This window comes from Sus scrofa, chromosome 9 (assembly GCF_000003025.6).
Source record: "Sus scrofa isolate TJ Tabasco breed Duroc chromosome 9, Sscrofa11.1, whole genome shotgun sequence".
In the NCBI taxonomy this organism is placed as follows: Eukaryota; Metazoa; Chordata; class Mammalia; order Artiodactyla; family Suidae; genus Sus; species Sus scrofa.
The window spans coordinates 109,532,625-109,559,350 of NC_010451.4; the positions used below are offsets into that span (position 1 = coordinate 109,532,625).

General features: G+C 44.8%; 1 protein-coding gene and 1 pseudogene across 6 annotated transcripts in view; one reads left to right on the top strand and one right to left on the bottom strand.

The window, feature by feature from the left end:
- CUL1 (cullin 1) overlaps window positions 1-26,490 on the bottom strand; it is a 104,592-nt gene extending 78,102 nt beyond the window's left edge. Inside the window, exons 1-2 of one of the 6 annotated variants that reach the window (XM_021063585.1) lie at window positions 24,860-25,035; window positions 2,167-2,259 (exon numbers count right to left, since the gene is read on the bottom strand). The gene's annotated coding sequence lies outside the window, so the exon portion shown is untranslated. Of the gene's footprint in view, window positions 1-429; window positions 2,260-24,859; window positions 25,049-25,160; window positions 25,331-25,368 lie in introns of those variants that run through there. The other 5 variants (XM_021063583.1, XM_021063586.1, XM_021063584.1 and 2 more) reach the window with 5 other exon arrangements.
- On the top strand, window positions 13,076-13,648 carry LOC106505002 (annotated as a pseudogene).

Sequence of the window (26,726 nt, forward strand, 5' to 3'; positions counted from 1 at the left end):
ACAAAGCTGGTGTGACCTTTTCATGGCAGCCACTGGCTCAGAAGCCTGGACCAGTTAACACCACATGCTCACTCAACTGACTGCACCTTCGTCTCTCCCAGGAAAATAAGACAGTGGAGCTAACACAGGAGTCAAGATAAACGAAGATGACTATCAGAAGGGAGGCTGTCTATTCAAGGACTCTCTGCCTCATGGAAAAGACTTGTTCCAAGGGGATACATGAAAGCCAATAGAATTAAACAAGTTTTCTAACTGGTAACTAATCAAACAGCATTTTTCTCAAGATTAATGGTGCATGAGATTCCTTCATTGACTACAAGTGTGAACTAACCAAATGATCTCCAAGAGTTCTGAAAAATATATCCTCTTTGATATTAGTAATTTGGAGTTTCATCAGTAATAAAAGGGCTTTTTTAAAAGAGCACTTACAGGAATTCCTGTTGTGGTGCAAAGGGATCGGTGGTGTCTTGGAAGCACGGGTTAGATCCCTGACCCAGCTGAATGGGTTAAGGATCCAGTGCTGCCGCAGCTGCAGCTTAGGTCACAATTGCGGTTCAGATCTGATCCCTGGCCCAGGAACGCCATATGACTCGGGGAGGCCAAAAAAGGAAAAAATAAATAAAGATCACCAAGGAAGTCTGGGGAAATGCTAGCTTTAGGGAAGCTAAATATTCTGTTTGCTACCAGATTTCATAGGCCTTAATAAATGAACATGTCTTATGAATTTTGGTCAGAAAACAAGTAAAAAGCAGTTGATGCTAGAACTTGGCCAGAGACTACTTTTTCCGAAACATTATCTCAGGACTGGATTTTCAAGAAAACACTAATGATTCAAGGAACAACATAACTTGGGAAAAAAGTTGGGGGGACCTCTGCTGACCCCTACATATTCCTAACTCTTGGGATCAACCACACACTGTTCTGCCACTTATTTCACTTAATGGGATAAACCTCACTTAATGAGCTACGTCTCACCAGATTTGTAAGTGTATCACATTCTACTGTTCATCACACTAGTGCCATGCTAAGGAGCTTCTAAGTGGTGTTCACTTTTTAACAGCTGTAAGTAATTCTGCAATAGGCAGTCAAGTAATTCTGCAATAGGCAGTCAAGTAATTCTGCAATAGGCAGTCTTCTATGGATTTCTCTTCTGTTGACTTGAGTGTGTAGGATAAATGCCAACCATGTATCTACATGACAGATGGACTATGGGACCAGCTATGGCGAAAGAACACAGTAGAGTGGAAGACTGAAGGTGGGTTACTTTCAGACTCCATGAATCTGAGGTGCTTAGGACTCATCCAGGAAGCTGAATTGTGGAGAGCTTATCTCTAATGAGCACTACTCGAGTCTGGGAACCAGAGTTAGAGAAGTTACAGAAAGAGACGGGCCCAAACTGAGTTCTAAGGAACATGTCTTTTGGCTGTGCCTACAGCACATTTAAGTTCTCCAGCCGGTGCCACTGCAGTGATCTGAGCCACAGTAAAGACAACTGCTGGGTCCTTAACCACTGGGCCACCAGGGAACTCCATTTCCCCCCTCTCTGAGAAGTACTTAGAAACTCAATAGATGATGGGAAAACCACAGTCTGTACCCCACAAAGTTACAGCCAAACACAAAACCTATCCTGGAGACCAAGGGAGGAAGAGGCCAAGGTTGCCTGGGCCTAATATAGTCGCTGCCATGGATTTCTCATACGATCTTGGGTAAATCATTTACTATCTTCCAGGGGGATCAGGACTGAATGTGGCAATGTAGTGTCTGGTAAATGCTAGCTATTACTTTCATCATTGTGACAGTATTTGAATGTAGCTTCTGACCTTAGTTCCATGTTAAGTAGCAGGTGACCTCGGCAGGCAGCTTTCACTGTGGTTTTAAGAGTAGGAATTGAGCTGTGATGGGTTTGAAATGCAGATTATCCTTAAGAATTCTGGTCAAGAAGCAGTAAAGAAAACTGAAAGGGGAAATGACGGCCAGAAAAGGCCTGAACCTCATTCTCTCTCCAGAGGAGGCTGTGGCTGGAAGAGGAGGAATTTGGGTCGGAGAGGATGTAAATGCAGCTCTGGGGGGTTGAGTGCAAAGATGAAAGATGACCACAGGGAGGCTCAGGGGGACTGAAGTCTCCGGTTTCAGGGAGGAGGGTGGCTTCCAACTCATAGGACAGACCTTGGCCCTCCAACTGGACTACAGGGCCAGGCATTTCCTCAGTCTCCTCACTGATGCCCTGTGCATCCTCCCAGTGCACCATTCAGGCCTGTCCTGTATTTAAGACAGAATATACATTATACATATATATGTATATATACACACACACATTATAAATTAAGACTTTAATGAACATAACCACATTTCTATGCTAGGAGAGGAACCCACAAATTTTAAAGTAATAAATTGTGTCCCCTCCTCAGTTTCACCTCAAATACTCAAAAACCCCAGGTACCACTTCTATTAATGTAGTCCTGATATTTGCCTCTGTTCCTATAAACTACAACCACCAAACACATTTAACAGATGCCCCTGCACAAGCCAGTGTGGAAAAGTGCCAAATAAGCAAAGCAAAAAAATTGTTTTAATAGGAATACAAGAAATAAGGTTTTCCCAAAAAAAAGACCATAGGTATTTCAGTGAGATGACTGCTTTTGAAAAATGTAAAAAGAGAAGTTCCCATCATGGCTCAGCAGAAACGAATCTGACTAGCACCCATGAGTACAAAGGTTCAATCCCTGGCCTTGCTCAGTTGGTTAAGGATCCAGTGTTGGCTGTGGCTGTAGTGTAGGGTGCAGCTGCAGCTCTGATTCAACCCCTGGCCCGGGAAGTTCCAGCTGTTAAAAAAAGGAGAAGAGGAGCTCCCGTCATAGTACAGTGGAAACAAATCCGACTATGAACCATGAGGTTGCGGGTCCGATCCCTGGCCTCGCTCAGTGGATTAAGGATCCAGCGTTGCTATGAGCTGTGGTTTAGGTCGCAGACATGGCTCAGATCCCGAGTTGCTGTGGCTGTGGTGTAGACCAGCAGCTACAGCTCCAATTAGACCCCTAGCCTGGGAACCTCCATATGCTGCGGATGCGGCCCTAAAAGGACAAAAGACAAAAGACCAAAAAAAAAAAAGAGAGAGAGAGAGAGAGAGAGAGAAGAAAGACAAAAACAAAAGTACTTTTATGGCAGGAGGGAAGGCCAGCACTGCCCTGACAGCCTGGAAGTTACAGCTTATGGCTGGGTGGACACTGACACCAGGGTTTACTGTGCTCATGTTTAAAACAAGCACCAAAACAAAACAAAAAGCATCAAGAAATTCTCATTGTGGCGCAGTGGAAATGAATCCAACTAGGAACCCCCATGAGGTTGCAGGTTTGATCCCTGGCCTCACTCAGTGAGTTAAGGATGTGGCGTTGCTGTGAGCTGTGGTCTAAGTGGCAGGTGCAGCTCAGATCTGCTGTTGCTGCAGCAGATGTAGCTCTGACTGGACCCCTAGCCTGGGAACCCTTAAAACAAAAAAAAAAAACAAAACAAACAAACAAACAAAAAAAAACAAAAAAACACAAGCATCAGAATCCCTCACCTTCCTTGTCAGATAGATACATCTCTTGTGGTTGCAATGATATGATCTTATGATGACTAGGATTTACTTTAAAATACTGCAGGAAAAGAAAAGTTGAAGGACTGGTACACAGTAGTTTCTCTTTCCCATAATTAAAAGCTCTGCAAACTTACACAACATATGAGGTAAAAATGTTAAGAAAAGCAAGAGGTGGAGGCAGGGATGGGGGTCCTGAGGCCAGAGGTGGCTGGGCTCCCCAGAAATTTGTTTTTATTATAATCTAGTTGATATAAAGGAAATCTCAGTCCCATTTAGAACTGAGACTGGAAAGCCACCAACCTGAGAAATTCTTAAATTCTGTGGGAAATTCTTAAACTTCGTAACTTTTTTTATTTTTATTGCTTTTTTAGGGCCGCATCTGCAGCAAATGGAGCCTCCCAGGCTAGGGGTTGAATCAGAGGTGCAGCTGCTAGCCTACACCACATCCACAGCAATGTGGGATCCAAGTTGCATCTGCGACCTACACCACAGCTCACTGTGCTGGATCCCCAAACCACTGCGTGAGGTCGGGGTTCGAACCCACATCCTCATGGATGCTAGTGAGATTCATTTCCACTGAGCCACGACGGGAACTCTTCCATTAATGCTGTAAATGGATGCAGCAACTGGAAGAAGTAGATCCAGCCAAGACCCCTGTGCACCTGCCTTCAAGCAGCTCCTGAATCCAGCTCTCCCTCCTTTCCTCTCCCAGACCTTCCTAGAGGCCACAAGCTCATGTGAACAAAATGGAATGCCCCCCACACCCTCGTCTTTCTTTCACCTTAGTTAACAGAAGCCTCCACTGCCCAGTTCACAATCCAAGAGGTGAGGAAAGCACCACCTCCTAACTGCAGACACAGCTCCACCTCATATACACCCCTCCCTCCCCAGCCCCTCCACCGACACTCTAAGCCTAAGGGTCATGCTGAGCTTCTTGACTGGCCAACCTTTAACTAACCCTCCTCCTGTATCTGCCAGCTGGGTAAGAGGTCAGCTGTTATTCCTCCATTCTGACCCAAGAGGTAGAGTCAGTTCCCTCAAGTCTCCCTCCTCATCTCGATGCCCACACACCTCCTGGAGTCTGGGCGCTGTTGTCATCCCTCACCAGGGTCACAGGCCTCCTCCGCTCCAACCCATCCTCCACAGCGGTGCCCGGGTTAATTTCTAAACACTTTCATTCTGTTAAATGAACAAACTCCACAACCACCTTCTCCACTCTGCCACATCCATGACCACCCCACTGTCCATCAAGTGGGACTGCTTGCTCCATGTCAGTTTTATTCACTGTGTAAAGAATGAACCCAAGATTTTCTGCAGGCCTTGGTGCTCGAGTCGATGCCAACAGGGGTTTTAATATTTTCTCTCACCAACTCCTTACAATAACCATATTCTCTGCATGGTACTTTACTATATATAATATTTCTTACAAATGAGGACACTCTCAGACTTGGAGAAGTTCAATAATTTGCACAAAACCACTCTGCACATCACCAGAAGGGCATTTACTCCCTTAGATAAGTCCACCTGACCTCATTACTGCAATTTTTACACTTACTTATAAAATTTAAATATATTATTCCATTTCTATGTAAGACTAAGGGAAAAATTACAATTAGGTTCAAACAATTAGAGTTGACAAGAAACAAAAAAATTTCAACTAATATTCTAATGGATGGCGTTCTTGAGACAGTAGCCGAGTTTTGGTCTCCACTTAGTCATTCAAAACCAGATGGGAAACAGTTCTGCTGTTTCTCAAACAACCAAGTCAGAGCCAAGTTGCCAAGACCTGAATGTTTCATAAGTACTCAAATTGCCTTGTTTATGTCTTTACTTTAAATATTTGGGCCATTTTAAAAACCAGGTTCAGTTTACATAAATTTATTTATTTTTTTTTTTTTTTGTCTTTTTAGGGCCTCACCTGCAGCATTATGGAGGTTCCCAGGCTAGGGGTCTAATCAGAGCTGTTGCTGCCAGCCTACAACATAGCCATGGCCACGCCAGATCTGAGCCATGTCTGTGACCTACACAACAGTTCATGGCAATGCCGGATCCTTAACCCACTGAGCGAGGCCAGGTATGGAACCTCTAACCTCATTGTTCCTGCTGCGCCACAATGGGAACTCCGTACGTAAATTTACTACATTGGAGTTCCCGTCGTGGCTCAGGGGTTAATGAATCCAACTAGGAACATGAAGTTGCGCATTCGATCCCTGGCCTTGCTCAGTGGGTTAAGGATCCGGCATTGCTGTGAGCTGTGGTGTAGGTTGCAGATGCGGCTCGGATCCAGTGTTGCTGTGGCTCTGGCGTAGGCCGGTGGCTGCAGTTCTGTTCAACCCCTAGCCTGGGAATCTCCATATGCCGTGGATGCGGCCCTAGAAAAGACAAAAAATAAATAAATAAATTTACTACATGACCCATCTATTTTGCTACTAGGTATCTGCCCCCTAAAATACGAAGATGTGTGTCTACCCAAAGACCCATAAACCAATGTTCACAGCATCTTACTACTAAAAGCCAGAAAGTGGAACAACCCAAATGTCCACCAACAGGTGAACGGATAAGCAAAACATCCTACAGTCATAGAAAAGAATACTCCTGGCCAATAAAAAAATGAAGCACTTGACACATATCACAGCATGGACCAACCTCAAACACATTATGCTAGTCAAAGTCAGAAGAAAAAGATCACAATTCTATTTATTACATGAAATGTACAGAACAAGCAAATCTAGAGACAGAAAGCCGACTGGAGCTCACCTGGGGGGAGTGGAGGGAGATGGAGAGTGACAGTGAAGAGGCAGGAGGAAGCTTCTGGGTGATAGAAATGCTCCAAACTGGCTTGCAGTGATGGCTGCAAAACTCTAAACTCTAAACTTTACTAAAAATCATGAAATTATGCACTTAAAACAAATGAATTTTATGGTATGTGAATTATACCTCAATAAAACTGTTAAGTAGAAAAAAAGACGGCTTTAAAGAATGCTATAGCTATAAATTGTTAGGGGTCAAATTGAGGTCACTCGCAGAAAGGAATATATCTTCACAAAATGACCAGGGTTCTGCATATGCTGGAACCTTAGCATGAAAAGCAGTATTACTGGGTGATCTACTGGCAAGAAAGTTTTAAGAATTGCTATTTAATATGTTACCAATAGAGGGGTAGAGGGGCTCATATTCTCCTGCTACATAAACAAAATGTAATTTTTTTTTTTTTTTTTTGGTCTTTTTTCTAGGGCCGCTCCCGTGGCCTGTGGAGGTTCCCAGGCTAGGGGTCTAACCAGAGCTGTAGCCGCCAGCCTACGCCAGAGCCAGAGCAATGCAGGATCCAAGCCGCGTCTGCAACCTACACCACATCTCACGGCAACACCAGATCCTCAACCCACTGAGCAAGGCCAGGAATCAAAGCAGAAACCTCAAGGTTCCTAGTCGGATTCGTGAACTACTGCACCACAACGGGAACTCCAACAAAATGTAATTTAAAAGACACCTGGGAGGGGAACTCCCATCCTGGCATGGCAGAAACGAATCCGACTAGGAACCATGAGGTTGTGGTTCCATCTCTGGCCTCGCTCAGTGGGTTAAGGATCTGGTGTTGCTGTGAGCTGTGGTATAGGTCACAGACAAGGCTTGGATCCCAAGTTGCTGTGGCTGTGGCCGGCATCTGTAGCTCCAATTAGACTCCTAGCCTGGGAATCTCCACATACGGCAGATTTGGCCCTAAAAAGCAAAAAAAAAAAAAAACAAAAAAACAAAACTCATGCTTCTAACAGGGGTCCCCCTAACGATCTCATCAAGATGACTCCCAACTCAGATTACTCCCCTCTCAGGACTCAGAAAACGCTACACTGATCACTACAGAAGAGAGACAAATACAGAGAGTCCAAAGCCAGGGAGCAGTGGTCAAATTCACTCAGAAGGCGACACGAAGCTACTCCAAGGCCAGTTCTAAATCTGCTAACCCATTTTAAATTGAGGATCCAAACACCTACTTCTCAGAGTTGTTGTAGAGACTTAAATGAGACCTCAGATGTTAAAAGGCCTAGTTCTAGGGCTGTTACCTAGTAGGAAGTCCCCCTAAGGCAGCTCAATCTCTTCCTCCCCTCTAAAAAAAAATACCATAGTAGACTTGAGTCTTAAAAATCCAACTCCCTTGATTTTAGTCAGAAAGCGATGAAGGAGTTCCCGCTGTGGTGCAGTGGTTCACGAATCTGACAAGGAACCATGAGGTTGCTGGTTTGATCCCTGGCCTCACTCAGTGGGTTATGGATCCAGCATTGCCATGAGCTGTGGTGTAGGTTGCAGACGCGGCTCGGATTCCAAGTTGCTGTGGCTGTGGTATGGGCCAGCGGCTACAGCTCCAATTGGACCCCTAGCCTAGGAACCTCCATATGCCTCAGGTGCGGCCCTAGGAAAGACAAAAAAAGAAAAAGAAAATGATTGAAACCCATTATATGCAGGACTCTTTTAGTATACTGAAGATTATTCATGTAATATTTACAAAATCTTCCTTAAAATAAAAGTATAGCAAATCTATAAAGCCACTAGAAGACAACACAGGTAAAAAACTAGACCTTGGGTAAGGTGATTTTTTAGATACAACACCAAAAGCAGGAATCAAGAAAGAAATCATTGATAAGCTGCATTTCATGAAAACTAAAAATTTCTGCTTTGGGAGGAGTTCCATTGTGGCTCAGTGGTAACAAACCTGGCTAGTATCCATGAGGATGTGGGTTCTATCCCTGGCCTCCCTCAGTGGGTTAAGGATCTGCTGTTGCTATGGCTGTGATGTAGGCCAGCAGCGGCAGCTCTGATTCAGTCCCTAGCCTGGAGACTTCCATATGCTGCATGTGCAGCCCTAAAAAAAGACCAAAAAAAAAAAAAAAAAAACCCTTCTGCTTTACAAAAGACACTGTCAAGAGAATGAGAACACAAGCCACAGACTCAGAGAAAATATCTACAAAAGATACATCTGATAAATAACTATTAACCAAGAAATACCACAAAGTCTTAGAACTCAATAAGAAAACCAACTGATTAAGAAATGAGCCAAAAGCTTCACCAAAAAAGATATACAAATGGCAGATATACATATGAAAAGATACGCCACATCACATCATCATCAGAAAAATACAAATTAAAATAAGAAGACAACACTACACACCTACTATAATGGCCAAAATCCGGAACACTGACACCAAATGCAGGTAAGAAGGGGGAGCAACAGGAACTCTCATTCACTGTTGGTGGGAAAGCAACACTGGAAGACTGTTTGATGGTTTCCTACAAAACTAAACACACTCTTACCATACAATTCGGCAACTAATTGTGTTGCTTGGTATTTACCTAAAGGAGTTGAAAACTTATGTCTACATAAAAACCCACACAGACGTTTATAGCACCTTTTTTCATAATTGTCAAAACTTGGAAGAAACCAAGATGTCCCTCAGTGGGTGAGTGGATAAATAAACTGCTCCATACAGGCCTTGGAATAATTATTTAGCACTAAAAAGAAATGATCCATTAAGTCATGAATCATAAAGGCATATTACTAAGTGAAAGCAGCCATTCTAAAAAAAAAAAAAAAAATAGAGAGAGAGGCAGCTGGGATCCAGATCCCAAGTTGCTATGCTTGGTGTAGGCTAGCAGCTGTAGCCCCAATTCGACCCATAGCCTGGGAACCTCCATATGCCATGGGTGCGGCCCTAAAAATACAAAAAAAAAAAAAAAAAAGTGAACCCTCAGAGTTCCAGTTTTGGCTCACCCATAATGAACCTGACTAGCATCCATGGACTCCGGTTTGGTCCCTAGCCTCATTCGGTGGGTTAAAGAGCCGGAATTGCTGTGGCGTAGGTCTGCAGTTAGAACTCAGATTCCACTCCTAGCCTGGGAACTTCCATATTCCGTGGGAGCAGCCCCCAAAAGACAAAAAGATTGAACCCTAATGTAAATTATGCACTCTGGGTGATTATGATGTGTCAGTGTAGGTTTGGTTGTGACAAATGAACCACTCTGGTTGATAATGGGGGTGTCTGTGTATATATAGGGCCTACAGGTATACAGGAAATCTCTGTACTTAATTTTGCTGTGAACCTACAACTGCTTAAAAAGTCTTAAACAAAAAAAAAGTATAGGTTCAATTTTATATTCTGCTCATGGAATAACTTGCATTTTATAATCTAGAAAATATGAGTAACAAAAGGCTAGTATTGAATACTAAATACTCTATTTGCTTTTAATTGAAAATTAGGCTACTTTGCTAATTATTACTGTTTGAATAATGGATTTTTTTATAAGTGGATTTTACATTCATACCTGTTACTCTAAAAATGCGAAGTACAGAGTTCCTGTTGTGGCTCAGCAATAACAGGCCTGACCAGTATCCATGAGGATGCAGGTTCTATCATTGGCCTCACTCAGTGCGTTAAGGATCCAATGTAGCCTTGAGCTGTGGTATAGGTCAAAGACATGGCTCTGATCTGGCATTGCTGTGGTTGTTGTGTAGGCTGGCAGCTGAAGCTCCAACTGAACCCTAGCCCAGGAATTTCCATATGCCTCAGGTGCAGCCCTAAAAAGAAAAAAAAAAAAAAAGGAGTTCCTTTTGTGGCTCAGCGGAAATGAATCTGACCAGCATCCATGAGGACCCAGGTTCGATCCCTGGCCTTGTTCAGTGGGTTAAGGATCTGGTGTTGCTTTCAGTTGTGGTGTAGGTCATAGACTCGGCCTGGATCCCCCACTGCTATGGCTGTAGCAGAGGCTACAGCTAGAGCTCAGATTCAGTCCCTAGCCTGGGAACTTCCATATGCCGTGGGTGCAGCCTTAAAAAGACAAAAGAAAGAAAGGATACCAATAACTGAGGTTCTTTGTCAGTTTGGCCCCAGTATCTGGCCCCAGGACCTTCAGTTTTGATAGAAGTAACATTTTTGATTTGTAAGCTCTGCTCTGTGGCTACAAGGCAGGGGCCTAATTCAAAGCTGAATCCTCAACACCAAATACAGCGAGTACCTTGACACCCTGCAGGTGCTCCAGACAGGCTGATGAAATTACCACTCCAAATATTCGGGGGACATATCTGAATCACTGCTGATACTTAAAAACCAGCAGAGCTTTGAAATGAGTAGGCCCTATTAAATGAATGATCTCAAGAAGGCAGCTATATTCAATCTTTGTCCTTCTAACTATAAAATAAAGATGCTAATTCATCTCTCCTGAACACATACATTTTTACAATTGTGAGAAACTTCAGATGTCATTAAGTACTGAATTATCTCCTATGAACATCTTAGGAATTAGGAAACGATTTTTATTCTTGGTACTTAACAGTCAATAACGAGGGTTTTTTAAATCTTAAAAATCCACACACAAATATTCAAAGCCTTAAACATTTTTCAATTCATAACTGAATCTTAAATCAATTAGTATACAAATTCCTCAGATGGAAATGCTATAAAATTTGGTTGTGATGATTGTTGTACATCTATAAATGTAATAAAATTCATTAATAAAAAAAGATAAAAAAAGAAAAAAGTATACAGATTCTTCCTCCTTTCCAGTACTAAGCCACAAATAAGTAGTAAGACTCAAGCATCACTGGTACAAATTGCTTTAGAAAACTTAAAGATGACCACAACCACTTAATATTCAACAAGTGCTATACAGAATGACCAGCTCATCCACATCAACTAGTTTTTGACTCACGACCGAATTTCAGCTCTCAGTTTCAGCACAATGCTTTCATAGGCACGTTTTGTCAAAGACTGAGCTTGGTATTTGCATGTACTTCATTTTCAAGCATTTTCATTCACTTTAAAACAAGGAAAAACAGTAGTATTGCATTTGATCATGATTATCTACACCATGAATGTTTTTCAAATTGAGGACTGCAATTCATATGAGGGCCATGAAATCAACTTAGTAAACAGTAACTGGACCTTTTCAAAAAAGGGGAAAAAAGCTCGCAGAACACAAGTAGATTCCATACTTCTTTTACTTCAGTTACGTCTGTGTATACATCGTTAACCTACAAAATGCATTTTGTACTGTAGAAACACACAGTGACATCACACAGTGACAGGACTGTTTCAAATAGTTAATGTATAAATGTGTGTGGATGTTTAAGGGGACTTCAAAGTTCCGGCTCCACAACTCACGTGCAGATTCCTTAACTTCTGTGCTTGTAATTACCTATAGCTATAATACAGATTTACATACATATATATATATAAATGGGGGTAATAACAGTTCCTATCTTATAAGGTTGATGTGAGGCACAGATGAGTGATGTAAATAAAACGTTTGGGAAGGTACTTGAGACATCACGGTAAGCATTTCCTACCATTCACAGTAACACTTCAACAAAGGTTGTATCAGAGGTCCTTGAAATTCCTAACAAGGTTCTTATATAAAGCAACATAAAACTTCTTGGCGGGGAAATGTCAAATGTCATGCTTATTTTTTAGTTCACGATGAAGCAAAGTTGCCTGAAAATTTCAAAATACCCTTGGATAACTGACTACCCCAGGGGTACTTCCCTAAATTCCTACCAAAGCGTACCCATCATCAGAAGGCGGGGAGGTTGTACTCTGAGGGACCTGGGGATCCAGCTAGAGGCAGGTGCTAGAGATTCAGATTCTTTGATATCACCTTCATTCTTAAAATTCATCTGAATCTTTCATCCCACCACCAAATACATTTAACAGAGTGCTTTAAAATGCCAGCTTGGAAACTGTTTCTCACCTATCTCCTAGTCAAGGGTGAGCTGCCACTGGTTGTACAGAATCCACTGAGTCTGGAAACCAGCTATTGCACACCCTTCCCCTGCACACCAGCATCCAAGCAAGTAGTCCCTCTCTCTCGGTGCCGCAGCCTCTCAGGACCAGGCTAACTGACAGGATGTTTTCACTCCTGGTGCTTGGGTAAAGGAGACGCCTTCGGGCCACCAAGGGTGGAAATCTAGATGCAGATGGAAATCTGGGAGGCAGAAGGATGTGTCACAAGCAGGTGACAAGAATCTCCCTTTCCTGGTGAGGAAAGAGTATCAAAAATCACAAAATTCAGACTTCCCCCCAGTTTTGTTTTAAATTAAGAATTCACATATAAAAAATGGGCACTTTAGAGGACTTGAGGTTCCCAAACACAATTCAATTTTAAAAATAGCTCTTTCAGGAGTTCCCATCGTGGCGCAGTAGTTAACGAATCCGACTAGGAACCATGAGGTTGTGGGTTCAGTCCCTGCCCTTGCTCAGTGGGTTGACGATTCGGGGTTGACGATTCGGCGTTGCCGTGAGCTGTGGTGTAGGTTGCAGACGCGACTCCGATCCCACGTTGCTGTGGCTCTGGCGTAGTCTGGTGGCTGCAGCTCCGATTCGACCCCTAGACTGGGAACCTCCATATGCCACGGAAGCGGTCCAAGAAATAGCAAAAAGACAAAAAAAAAAGCTCTTTCAGCCATCTTGGAGCCTGCTGAGGCCTGCTGGGAAGAGGACTTCTAAAACAACAGATATGCTGGGAAGTTTATGGTCCAAGACCATTTTTGCTGGTTATAAGCGGGCCTCCCGAACCAGAGGGAGCACACAGCTCTTCTTAAAATTGAAGGTGTTTATGCCCGAGATGAAATTGAATTTTATCTAAGCAAAAGATGTGCTTACGTGTACAACACAAAGAATAACACAGTGACACCTGGCGGAAAACCTAACAAAACCAGAGTAACCTGGGGAAAGGTAACTCGTGCTCATGTCAACAGCGGCATGGTTCGTGCTAAATTCCAAAACAACCTTCCTGCTAAGGCCACTGGATACAGAATCTGTGTGATGCTGTACCCTTCAAGGATTTGAACTTACTGAAAAGTAAATAAATAAAAATGCATTTGTTTTAAAGAAATTTTTAAATAAAATTTAGACATTAAAATGTTGCAAATAAACCAACTTTTGCCAAGTATAAATGCAAAGAACTATGGAAAGAAGCACATTTTAGGGCTGATTTTTTTCTGATCACACACACTGAGTATGCACTTATATTCAGCCTATACTCGACTGTCAATAAAGCACAAATCCTCCTCTGCACTTTGGCGGTGGTTGGGAGGGGGACGCTTTATTTAATGTGAAACTGCAGTTAGATTCACTGCTGCCAAGGGAGTCATCTGAATGTGTTTTTAAAACACTTTTTACAACTACTAAGGAGTCCACTGTCCTAGTTAAGACACACTCACTCACCTATACACCTACCATAAAAAGCAACGTGGATGTTCATCATATACCACATCCATACCTTCAGGATGAAACTTGAGTGTAACATATGGTTTGTTGATTATAACCTGTGAATTCTTTAATCATCAACAATTTCCAGAAATCAGTCCATCAAAAGAAAACTCCTACATTCATCATTTACTATTGGTTAAATCTCAAAATTAACACAACTTCCCCACACTGGTTTGCTTTACTGAAATTTTACTAAGTTTTACTGGTAGAAAGCACACTCCCAGTTTGAAGAACCAGGATGAGACAAAGAGCCAGCACCCACACCCAGCCGCATCTAAGCAGCAGCATCTCAGCACTGGGCACCTGGCCAGACTCTCCGTATTCTTGAGCTTAAGGGGATGGGCTGGGAATGTGCAGTGGAGGACTGGCCAGGATAGGATGGAGAGCAGGGCCCCTCCAGCCAATCATGGTGACTCCAACACCCCGGGGACAGACTCTGTAGTCAAGCGAACTATGACAAATCCTAAACCCAGGCAACATGATCTGGTGACAAACCAAACAAAGTAGGGGTGAATACAGGGCATTTTGAAGAACCAGGAAGACTTGGTAGCTCACTAAACATGGAGGGGAAATTAATCTCAGAGAAAATGCTAGAAATAGAGAATTTGGATACGGCTTAGGGAGCAATGAGCTCAGTTTGGGGCAGGTGGTGATGAAGGAAGGGCAGGCGGGCTGCATGGAGAAGCCCTGAGGGTGGTTAGGAAAATTGCTGGAGCTCAGCTGGAAGGCAACCAGCTATGGCAATGATGGTCAAACAAAACCGAAAAACCCAACAGCAAAACGAACCAGTACAAGTCAGAGAGGTAGCCCCTGAATGTCCACTGAGAGAACACAGAACCAGAAGAGCAGAGCATCCTCTACAGATGCCAATGCCAAGAGATCATTCAGGAAAAGAGGATGCTAACCTGGTCCAGAATTCTGAAAAACACTGCATGCTACACCCCCTTCTTAAAGAGGCCAAAACACTCTAAAAAACAAACCTGGAGTTCCCACCATGGCACAGCGGAAACAAATCCAACTAGCAACGATGAGGTTGCGGGTTCGATTCCTGGCCTCCTTCGGTGGGTTAAGGGTCTAGCGTTGCCATGAGCTGTGCTGTAGGCCGGCAGCAACAGCTCTGATTAGACCCCTAGCCTGGGAACCCTCCATATGCCAAGGGGTATGGCCCTAAAAAGACAAAATAAAAAAATAAAAAACAAACCTGGTTACACTTCCCTAACCTAACCAGGTGAATGAACAGTGTTCACATTCTGGAAAACACTAAGCCAGAAATTCAGGAGAACTAATCTAAAATATCAGCAAAGACTCTAAGAGAACCTGAAAGGAGAAGCAAAGTCTGAGTTTCAATGGACTGAAACATTTAACTCTGGCAGTTTAGAATTAAAAATTTTTGAAACATCTTAGGAGGTAATGTTACAAACTGGTACTAGCATTTCCCAGGTTTAAAAAGTACTTTCAACATGGGACACCTCCAAGAAAATGTGAATGATGCATGCTTTAATCTTGTTTCTCAGGAGTGAGCACAGATTAATGCTGATCCACGTGCTTAAAAAAAATTTTTAAGACACTTCCTGTAACAGCAATTAAGATTTATATTTAGACAAGGAATGAAGTGAAGCAGAAACTATTTCCAGACAACCACACGTCTAACTCTATACTCATCAGGATCCCAACCTCTGGGGCACTTCCTGCACTGCTCCCAGGAACACTCTGAATTTCAAGATGCTCCTCAAAGTTCCACCAGAAAGAGAAGAAACGAGCACAGCTGCTAAGCTCACTCAGGTCACACATCTACTGCAAGACATCACTTTTCACAACTGTCATTCTCACAATTCTGTATGTGCTCTACAAAATACATTCTTTAATATGGTAAGAGGTTTCTTCCCTCAGAGGCTATTGTTAAACAAAGGGTATACCTTATTCATTCTCACACACACACACTTTAAGATACACATCCCCTGTAAAACAGGGATCTCCCTGTAAAATCTTCAACATATATTAACATATTAAAAGCCCTTGGAGGAGTGCCCACTGTGGTCCCACAGGATCAGCAGCAGTCTTGGGAGCACTGGGACACAAGTTCTATCTCCCACCTAACACAGTGGGTCAGTGGTTTAAGGATCCAGAGTTCCCGCAACTGCTGTGTAGGGCTCAACTGCAGCTTAGATCTGATCCCTGGCACGGGATCTCCATATGCTCTGGGACTGCGAAAGAAGAAAAAAGACCCTCAATGTGCAACCTAGCATTTTCTAACTTTATTTTCCAAGATCGCCCCTCCCACTCCAATATCTTACATGTCACAGAACACAGACAGGCAAATACCACTCTGAACAAGTTTTTAAAATTACTGAAAACCAGGGAGTAGTAAAGCTGAGCTCTTTTACTTTGCAAGTATTAGTGACTAAACAAAGCTTCATAATGTCAAGTGATTACACGTGTGGTATGCTTTACCATAAATGCCCCAGCTAAACTACAGACATGCAAAAACAAAACAGAACACCCTGCTCAGGACCAAGGCACCTCCACACAGAACAGCAAAGGTGCCACTGAGGAATAACTGGGTAAAAGAGTTACTGAGCCTTCCCATCTGTGTTGTGGGTGCCCTGTCGGCAGACATCCACAGAAGACCTTTTGATTCCGGGAGTCTGTCTCCATGACTAACTAAGAAACCATTCCTGCACTGAGTGTCCAAGGCTACTTCAACCAGGGATGTGGAGGAAGTAGAAGGCTGAGGGCGAACAGCTTCAAAGTGGGTCCAGACCAGTCTCTAGCACATTCCAAGTGTGTGTGGGGGGGAACAGTGGTATTTATTGCCATCTGAAATATGATCCTCTAAGGCTGGAGAAGTCAAAAGAAATCACTCTGGACTCCTCTCTTCTACGTCTTTCTCTAAACCAGTCTCCTAGTTCCCAAAACAGGCCTGGGGCTGGGGGAGGGGACAGAGCTTCCAGCTTTTATGCCTGGGACTCCACTTAGGACCAAAGTCTGCAGTCCACGGTTTCTCAGCATCATTCAGGACTGCAAATCCTTGCTTCCAGTCTGACCAGAACAGGCTTCCTTCCCTCCTGCAAGAGCAGGCGGGGGGGCCTGAGCTCTCCGGCCTTTCTTCCGTGTCCTGACCTTCAGATACCCCCCAGGCACACTCAACTGTTTTTTTGTTTGTTTTTGTCTTTTTGCCTTTTCTAGGGCTGCTCCCGCCCATATGGAGGTTCCCAGGCTAGGGGTCTAACAGGAGCTATAGCTGCCACCTAGCCAGAGCCACAGCAACGGGGGATCTGAGCTGTGTCTGCAACCTACACCACAGCTCACAGCAACACCGGATCCTTAACCCACTGAGCAAGGCCAGGGATCGAACCTGCAACCTCATGGTTCCTAGTTGGATTTGTTAACCATGGAGCCACAACAGAAACTCCACACTCAACTATTTTAGTTAACAGGTGACACGTTTCTGTGCACCTGTGTTCTCAGCTGTCAAACACTATTCCTAATTTGTGTCATTTAGAATACATTTCTTAAATTGAAAGTTTCAATTTTTCAAGCTATAACACAAAGTGTCAAGAGAATTTATTTTTCTAATTTTTTAAGCAAATTTATATTCTTAAGCATAATGACAACAAGTTTAAGCATCCAGCTACTATCAGCAGGAGTTGTGAAATTGGCAAAAGAGAACAGGAAGTTCATGGTATGACTAAGAAAAGAAAACTACACTGAAGACAATTTCAGTACATAATCCAGTGTTTTAATTCAACAAAATACCAAAACAAGAATGAGTTTCATGAGATTAAGACAGTTTCACCGTGGGACCTGAAGCAGCTGAAGGATTAAGATGGGGGGGGGATGGGAAGATGAGTGCTGTTAAGAAGCCCCAGGGTTTAAAGTCAGACATTTAACCCTCAGATGTCAACACATCTGAGCAGGGACCTACAAGTAAAGCAAACAGCAAGGATTCCAGGACTGAACTAAGCACAAGTAAGCTCACTGCTTCCACTGTCTTTTGTCTTCATAAACTCATCCACTGCATTATAAATACATGCGCACTATAGAAAATTTAAGAAAAAAACAAAAACAAAATAAACTAAAAATAACCCCAAATTTCACTCTTCAAAGACAACCACTATATACATTTTGGTTTACCATTTTTAAAATATGTACATACACATCAAAATAAAATTTTAGACATTATAGCATGTTTCTGTCTCACCAATTACAGAAATGCAAACACTTATCTAAAAATGCTGGGAAGTTCCCACAGTGGGTTAAGAATTGACTGCAGCAGCTCTGGTCACCATGGAGGTGCAAGATCAATCCCTGGCCAGTGCAGTGGGTTAAAGTATCTCAGCAGTGGCTCAGATTCGATATCTGGTCTGGGAAATTCTGTATGCTGTAGGTGCGGCCATTATTTAAAAAAAAAAAAAAAAAAAAAAAATGCTGGGATCATACTTTAATAGCAAAAAAACTGAAAACAATTGCTCATTAAGAAGGCAGTAAGGAGTTCTCACTGTGGCTCAGCAGAAAAAAACCTGACTTGAATCCATGAGGATGGGGGTTTGATCCCTGGCCTTGCTCAGGAGGTTAAGGATCTGGCGTTGCTGTGAGCTGTGGTGTAGGTTGGCAGGCAGCTGCAGCTGATTCGACCTCTTGCCTGGGAACTTCCTTGTGCCTAGGGTGTGTCTCTATAAAGAAAATAAAAGTTGGGGGAAAAAAGGCATTAATAGTGTACCCATGAGAGAATATTAATCAAATGTTTTAAAATATTTTCCTTGACTAAATCCTTAGAAGTAAAAATTAAGTATTTCAAAGTGCATACATATTGTGTAAGTTTGATTTCTTTTACATAATTCTCTCAGAAAAACTATTCTTTCTCAGGCAATGAATGATTGGACTTATTTCTCCATACGCTCATAGTTTTCAATCTATGCCAGAATTCTTAAAAACAGGAGTTCTCTTGTGGTGCAGCAGATTAAGGATCTGGTGTTGACACCGCTGTGGTGCAGGTTTGATACCTGGCCCAGGAACTCCCATATGCTCAGGTACAGCCAACCCCCCCCCCAACCAAACAAAATGTATACCACAACACCTAGGATATAAGCACTCAATAAACAGCATAATCAGTATCATTAAAAAAAAATTCATAATCAGTGTCTCACGGATTTGCATTTCTCTTTTTTTGTCTTTGTTTTTTTAGGGCCACATCAGCAACATATGGAGGTTCCCAGGCTAGGGGTCAACCACAGCTATAGCTGCCAGCCTACGCCAAAGCCACAGCAATGCCAGATCCAAACCGCGTCTGTGACCGACACCATAGCTCACGGCAATGCCAGATCCTCCTTAACCCAGTGATCGAGGGCAGGGATAGAACCTAAAACCTCGTGGTTCCTAGTCACATTCGGTTTCTGTTGCACCACCATGGCTCCCTGGGATTTGCATTTCTAAGAGAGCTGCTTAGTAAAGCTGAATATTTTCTCAAGTTTCTTGATCCTTTCTTTTATAAGTAACCAGTTTGTTCATTTTATTTTCCATGGGGGAAGGGAGGGCATCATCTTTAACTATTTTATAAGCCCTCTTTTTATAGGAAAGAAAGCAAATCTGCTTGTGAGTTAAAATATTTCTTTCAGTTTATCATTTGCTTTTTAATTCTGCTCATGGCATTTTAACATACAGAACTTTGATTATTCTAAGATTATCAAAAGAACCTTTTCTGTACAGTCCCTACTTTTGGTGATAAGCTGAGAGGCTTTCTCTTATCCTGAAATCATGTTTATTACCTTTTGGTTCTTAAAAAACTTGAGTGGGGGATATTTTATTTATTTTTACATTTTTAAATTTTTTGGCCATGCTCACAGCATGTGGAAATTCCCAGGCCACGGATCGAACCCGCACCACAGCAGTGACAACTCTGGATTCCTTAACCTGCTAGGCCGCCAGGGAACTTCTGGGGTAGGAATATTTTAAAAGGACCCAAGTTCACCATGCTAAAAGAACAACCATTTTCACTACTTTATTGTCACCAGTACATACACATTCTAAGCACACGTTTCATACAATCTGTTTTCCAAAGTATTTTCTGACCAGCTTTAAAAAAACAAAAGAACAAAACCGAAGGTTGTTAGATAATGAACAATCTTAATCGGTTTTGTAAGTTTTTCTAAGGCCAGGGAATCATATCACATCCAACTTAATGGCAGTCCCAAAGTTCCAGAGCTGTTCATTTCCATTATCACAGTGCCCAATTACTCTCCTCCAGTGTTGCCCAGTTACTAAGAAACTGAGAATAAGCTCATTCTTGGTAGTCAACCAAGTTCTGCATAATGAATTCTGTCCTAATTATCAACAATCAGATATCAATCCTGAAAGCATTTCAATTTCGCTCTTTTCTCTTCTCCCACCTTCACATAAAACAGACACTTAGGGAGCACCTGGCTAAAAGCCGGAGCCCGGGGGTTCCTGTCTCATTTTAACTCAGGCCTTGCCACCTACCAGGTCTGACCTTCCCCGTTCCAAGCCTCAGATTCTTCCCCTGGACACTGTAAGGGGCACTAAACAACTATACCTACACTCCAGGGGTCCCTGGTAAAGATTCGGAGGGTGAGAATGTTCATGAAGACAGTTTGAGCAAATGAGTGGCAGGGTGTGGGCTGGCATGGGGGACACATGCCCATCACAAGGTCCCCACCCTACAGGAGCTCTGACTCAAGGAAGCAACCCCAAGTCCATTCAAAGGTTAAGTGCTAGGACACTGACCCAGACAGGACTTCAGGGGATGCTTCTACTCCAGATAGAGCATCAGGACCTGAGCCCAGCCTTTCCAAAGAGTCTGTCAGGTGACAGCAAGGGGAAGGGCAACATGGCAAATCTGGGAAGCCGCACCGCAAGGATGTGGAAGCTGCCAGAAAACTCTGCTTCCTTGAGCCAAGATTCCCAAGAGAAAAAAGGTACATGACTACCAGACCTGGGCTTCAACTCTGCTTCTCAAACGCAAATAAAATGATGCTCTAAGGATGGTTCCTCAAATGCCCTTAATGTTAAAAGCTATGGCATTCCCAGGGGATCCACACACTTGAAGGGTCTGAAGAGTCAGTCAGAAAGCATTTCACTTTATAAGTGAGGAAATAGGGGCTCAGCAACATGGAAGTTCAAACTAGATCCCATGTCTTCTCTCCCAAGCAACATGTTATCTAAGCAAAAATAAATGAATATATCATACACACATTTTTAGAAGCTAGATAATATCCTTGTGAAAAAAATTGAAAGCCATTAAATGTCATAATAGTTCTGCTTACAGTAAGCATTAATTTTTTTTGTCCTTAGTCTGCAGTGACTTAATGTGGGATCTCAGTTTCCTGACCAGGGATCCAACCTGGGCTGCAGCAGTGACAATACCAAATCCTAACCACTATACCACCAGGAAGCTCCCTATAGTGTGCATTATTAAATGCACATACTACAAAGAGTTTAAAATCTTCGTAAGAGAATAAACCTAAGGTTTTATCTAAATTTAACTTAAATAAATTTGACTTATTCTTCATTTAATTATGTTCATTTCTCAGTTTTGGAAGGCAAATAAAAGATGCTACTTTACTGAGAAACTACAAGATACTAAAAAAAAAAGAAAAGCAAAGTAAGGTCTGGTACACTCTTCTCTCCAGACACATCTAAAAGACAAGCTGAGCAGTTCCCATCGAGGCTCAGCGGTAATGAAACCAACTAGTATCCATAAGGATGTGGGTTTGATCCCTGGCCTCGCTCAGTGAGTTAAGGATCTGGCGTTACCATGAGCCATGGTGTAGGTGCAGCTCAGATCTGGCATTGCTGTGGCTGTGGTGTAGGCTGGCACTGCAGCTCCAATTCCACCCCTAGCCCAGGAACATCCATATGCCATGGGTGTGGCCCTAAAAAGCAAAAAGACTAGCTGGATATTCTTTAGTGCCCCAAAGACATTTTACACCAGACTGATTCAACTGCTGAGGGTAGAAAGCCCTGGAACCCATGGAGGGCTGAAACACCAAAGCATAAAACACACATTCCTATGTTTTTTGGGCCCTAATTCTGGATCTGAAGAAAGGCAAGTTAATTACTTCTCAATTTAAAGCACATGTATTTGAACTTTCCTTGCTGGGTACAGCAATGCCTGCTGGGTACAGGTGGCATAAACTTGCGATAAAAGGCCCTCAAGGACCCAAGGAAGGTAAGGTCACTCAGGTTCCAGCAGTGCGCCCAGCTCATCTCTCCAACAGGGAAAAAGCCTTAACAAATTAAAGGATTTCACTTCAAAGGTATGGCTGCAAAATTTAATCTGACCACAATCTTGTTTTTTAAAAAAACACACACAAAAAAATTTTTTTAAATCTGTACCTTAAAATTAGTTTTAAAAGGGGGAAAAAAAAGCTAATTAAAGTTTCACAACTTGTTTTCTTGGTAGTTTCCTGGATTGCTATAGCTGAAGAAGACCTGAGTTTTTTTCTGCCAGGGCACTGTATTAATGCCTGGGGTGCTGCAGGAACAATTACAATAAAGTGTTCATTCTCACCCGGTTTAAGTGCAGTGACTGTTTCTGTAGCCAAATCCCAAGTGGTCAAACACTGGGAATAAGGTGGAATTATTCCAGATTTAGTCATTCAAAAAAAACTAAGGTACCCAGGGTGAAGTTCTATGATACTTTGGGGATGCAAAAATAAATAAGCAGTATCTCCTTTCAAGAAATTCAGTCAGAGGGAGTTCCTGTTGTGGCGCAGTGCAAACGAATCCAACTAGTGTCCATAAGGATGCGGGTTCAATCCCTGCCCTTGCTCAGTGGGTTAAGGGATCCATCCAACATTGCGATGAGCTTTGGTGTAGGTTGCAGATGCGGATCAGATCCCATGTTGCTGTGGCTGTTGTGTAGGCTGGTAGCTGCAGCTCTGATTCAATCTCTAGCCTGGGAACTTCCATATGCCTCTCATGAGGCCCTAAAAAGGAAAAGAGAAAAATAAGAAAAAAGAAAAAGAAATTCAGTCTAAGAAGAATGAGAAATAAGGTTGTATTGACAACCAGACTAATTATCTCTAGAAGGTAATATTCAGTGAGAGGCAAAGGCACAGGAGGTGCTGTAATACCTAAAGAAACTGCAGAATCAGCTGGGGCATTCACTGACTGGTAATTCTCCTCTGTGATGGGCGACCTTAGGAAAGGGAGATGGACATGCCTCCAAGGACCTGAGCCTGTGGCTCTGAGAGAGATTACAAACTGGTCAAATATCCTAGTAGTCCATCTAAAAGTTTTTTTCTTCCTTCTTTTTGGTAAAATAAGTTTTTTAAAAGATTGAGTCCAATGACCAAAAAAAAAAAAAAAAAAACCAAAACACACACAAAAAAAGGTAATATTTTTAGACAGTACTTCAGCCACCCCTCTCTAGCTTAATGAGCACTCTCCAAAAACCTCCAAAAATGGGCATAATAGAGTTAAAGTGAGCCAGTCTTGTGTTTGCATGCTTCGGAATTTGAAATACAACTATTACAACTTATCATGGAAAGCAACAAATAGAACTTTCAAGTAAAATGTTTCCTAACATCCAAGAACCCTTTTGGATCAAAAAAGTGTCTTGAATAATTTGAAAAATGTGAAAAGTGACTGATTTTGCTTTTTAAACAACATTCCCTGTTCTGCTACACAATCCACAAACGCTCCAGGATATCAGAATATCAGGTAGACAGGGCGACCACAAAAATGAGGTGTTAAACTTACAAGTGCACACGTTCTGGGGAATGTCAAGATGTTTTAGGTCTTAGCAGCTGGGAGCTTAAAAGTAAAAGCAAATTGAGTTCCCTTCTGTCACTCAAAAGTTCATTTCAAAACTGCGTGACCCCTGACTCCATTCCTAACTCTGTTTTAATGTCACCACAATTACACAGAGCAAATAAATGCTTGAGTATAAGTTAACTGCAATTCCCCATTTGCACCCTCACCACTAACCCCAACTACCAATTAAAAGCAACAAGGATCCACTCGGAAAAGAGGATCCAATTTGGGGCAGAGCTCGCTGAAGGGAGAAAACCCTGAACTTTGCGGATTAGTCTCCAGGAATGTTCACAAAGCGTTTCTCCTGAAACCATCACTTGGCCCGCTGCAGGCCACCTCCTGCGCGGGGCAGGGGGAGCAAGCGGGGCGCACAGGGCCACCCTCCGCAAGGGTTACCTGCGGGGTCAGCGCGCGCTCCCGCCGGGCGCAGGGCCGGGGGCGCGCCGACGCGGCGGCGCAGGCCCGGCCCCACTCGCGGGCGCTTGGCTGGCGCCGGGGGGCTCGGTCCCGTTCGGCCGCTGCACTCGCATCCCTGCCACCTTCCTGGCCCGCTCTCCCAAGAGAACGGGGCAAAAGGGCGACTGTTACCCAATAATAGCGCCCTGCACAGTCGCAACAATGCGGGCAGGGAACCCAAGAGTCGCGGGCAGGGAACCGGAAAGCAGAGAGCCCGGCTCCGCCGCCGCTCCTGCGCGCGAGCCCAGTACTTACTTGAGAGCACGCGCTGGGGGGGAAGCGACGCTCGGGAGAGAAGTGATCCCGAGGGGCGAGGAAGAGACCGCACGGGTCCCCGGTGCCCCGCGGGGGTCGCCGCCCGAGAGCCGAGACGCGCGCGCCCGACCGCCCGGGGCCGCTCGCCGCCGGGCTCCGCAGCCCGAGCCCAATAGCGATGGGAATGGGTCGGGCGCCACCAGGCCGCCGCCTCGGGCGCGATGAATCGGGCTTTTTTCCCAGTGCGTAGTCCGGGCCTGGTCGCCCTGAGCCCACGTCCGGTGCCGCGGCCCGGCCAGGCCCGAGCCGACCCGGGTGACTCAGGGCCGGGCCGCGCTCGCTCACCTCCCGCCCCCGGCGCCCTCTGCCCACGAGTCCCCCGGCTCCGCCGCCATACCTCCCGGCCGCGGCTCGGCCTCTCAGGCCTCGCCCGCCTCCTGCGCTCGGCTGCCGCGGCCCCAGTCACTGCGACACCGCGGCTCGGGGCCCGGCCTGCGCCCGCCGCCGCCACCTACCCCCTCGGCGCCGGACCCCCGACACTCACCCGTATTTCCCGGGTGCCTAAGTGGCTCCGGCTACGTTTCCACCTGGTCGCTGGGCCGGGCCCCGGTTAAATCCCCGTCCCGCCAAGGTCTGGCCGCGTCCCTCAGCCGCCGGGGCTGCCCCGCCTGGAGCTGCGTGCGACACGGCTCCCGCCTCCTCCTCCTCCCCTGCTCGCCCGCCGGCCCTCCTCCTCCTCCTCCTCCTCCTCCTCCCGCCGCCGCCGCCGCCGCCGCCGCCGCCTGCACCACGCAACCTCCGCCCTCTCGCCTTTCCTCCGCCGCTCCCCGCCCTCCCGGCCTCACCGGCTCCGGCTCCCGCGGGCGTGAAGCTGGTGGGGGAGGGCCGGAACGCACCGCCATCGCGTCCGGGGCGGGGGAGCCGGGAAACCGTCGCCGCCATCTCCCCACCAGCCCGCGGCACGGGAGGGGCCCGGAAACCTCCCGCCCGCCGTGGCCCTGGCCCCAGGGCCCCCGACGCCGCTGAGGCCCCGCTCGCCTGGCTGGTCCCTACCTGAAGCCCGCGGTCCTTGGCTCTGAAACCCCACGCCATCCCCGGCCGAGCGCACCGGATCCGCCTCCAGGTTTTACAGCCTCCCTCGCCTTCGGGCCGCCTCTAAGGACCCGGCTTCCCGCCACTTCGGGCCGAACGAGGAGGGGTCACCTTCTGAGGTTGGGGGCGCCAGCCTAGGAAGAAGCCGCCCCAAAACTCCCTGGAGGAGAGGGTCTCACACACCCCCTCCTGCGCGCACACTCACCCTGAACCCTGAACCGACACGGAACACAACGACACCCGGTGGATCTGCCTCCCCAGCCGGGGGAATAACCAAAAGCCAGATCCCGACCGGCTGATGAAGTCGAGGATGGGCGAGGGGCCCTTGAAAAGAAAAACGTGTGGTCCATTCTCAGCCCCAAGACACCTGCGGGCCTCGGCACCAGAGCCCCGGCTCCCCGGCGCCTCTCTAAAATCGTTTCTGAAATCAAACCAATCCAGCTTTCCTCCACAAACTCTTTAACCAACTCCTTTTTAGGCAAAGGGCTGATAAAGATTCGCTTTACCATTAATCTCTGTAAAGACAAATCAAGAATGGAATTTAAGCTTTTCCATATATGTGGATGCGATGAGGCGTGACTGCAGAATAACATTGTTTTCACGTGAGTCCTGGAGTAGTTCACCGCAGTCAAGTGAAATTAACTCACAATTGGGTCCTTGAACTGCACATTTTTGCAGCACAAATAGCCACCTGGCTTCCTATGATGACCTAGGTGACAAAAGGCGGGCTTGGAGGGGCTTCTGCTGGAATGATGTGGTTTACATACCAGAGGGCCCACGACTTCCATGAACAAGCAAGGAAGAATTTCAAATTACCTGGGCAAAAAACTTGATGAACATAACTTCCTGTTTTGCTCCAAATGAAAACAGGAGAAGATTTTAGTATCACCGTGGGGTGGAAATCCTAGGCCCAGAGTAGAGGGCTGCCCCCATAATCTACGCTGTCTCCTGAGGAATACAGGTTTCTCTTAGAATATCCCATAGTATTTGTTTCCTTCTATTGAAATGTGGTCACTTGTCAACATTTGTTAAGTACCTTTAGAAGTAAGGCATTGGTCTGTACTTGTCACTAAAGTATATGATCTCAATCTATGCAATGATTTTTAAATTGTTGGTTTACATCCTACACTTCTAGATATTTAAAAGAAACAGGTGTAGGAGGAGTTCCCATTTTAGCGCAGTGATTAATGAATCCGACTAGGAACCATGAGGTTGCGGGTTTGATCCCTGGCCTTGCTCAGTGGGTTAAGGATCTGGCGTTGCCATGAGCTGTGGTGTAGGTCACAAATGTGGCTCAGATCCCGCATTGCTGTGGCTCT